This window comes from Mastacembelus armatus, chromosome 11 (assembly GCF_900324485.2).
Source record: "Mastacembelus armatus chromosome 11, fMasArm1.2, whole genome shotgun sequence".
Classification (NCBI taxonomy): Eukaryota; Metazoa; Chordata; class Actinopteri; order Synbranchiformes; family Mastacembelidae; genus Mastacembelus; species Mastacembelus armatus.
This window is the reverse complement of record NC_046643.1, coordinates 9421517-9421727: the sequence shown is the minus strand read 5'-3', so window position 1 is coordinate 9421727 and position 211 is coordinate 9421517.

Below are 211 nucleotides of genomic sequence, written 5' to 3'. Positions count from 1 at the left end.
TCTGCAGCTACCGAGCCTCCTGCCAGGTAAAATTTACTCCAAAATACCATTACATAAGAGATATGGTACTCTAGGTAACAGTGTTTCATGGAGGGTTTAGAGACTACTGGGTTTCATACCTTTCCTTGGGGAGAAGGCCGTTAATGTGTAGTGTATGTGTAGTGTTAATGTGTACTAAGCCACTTTGTGGTTTCCTCTCCCCATTCTTAAG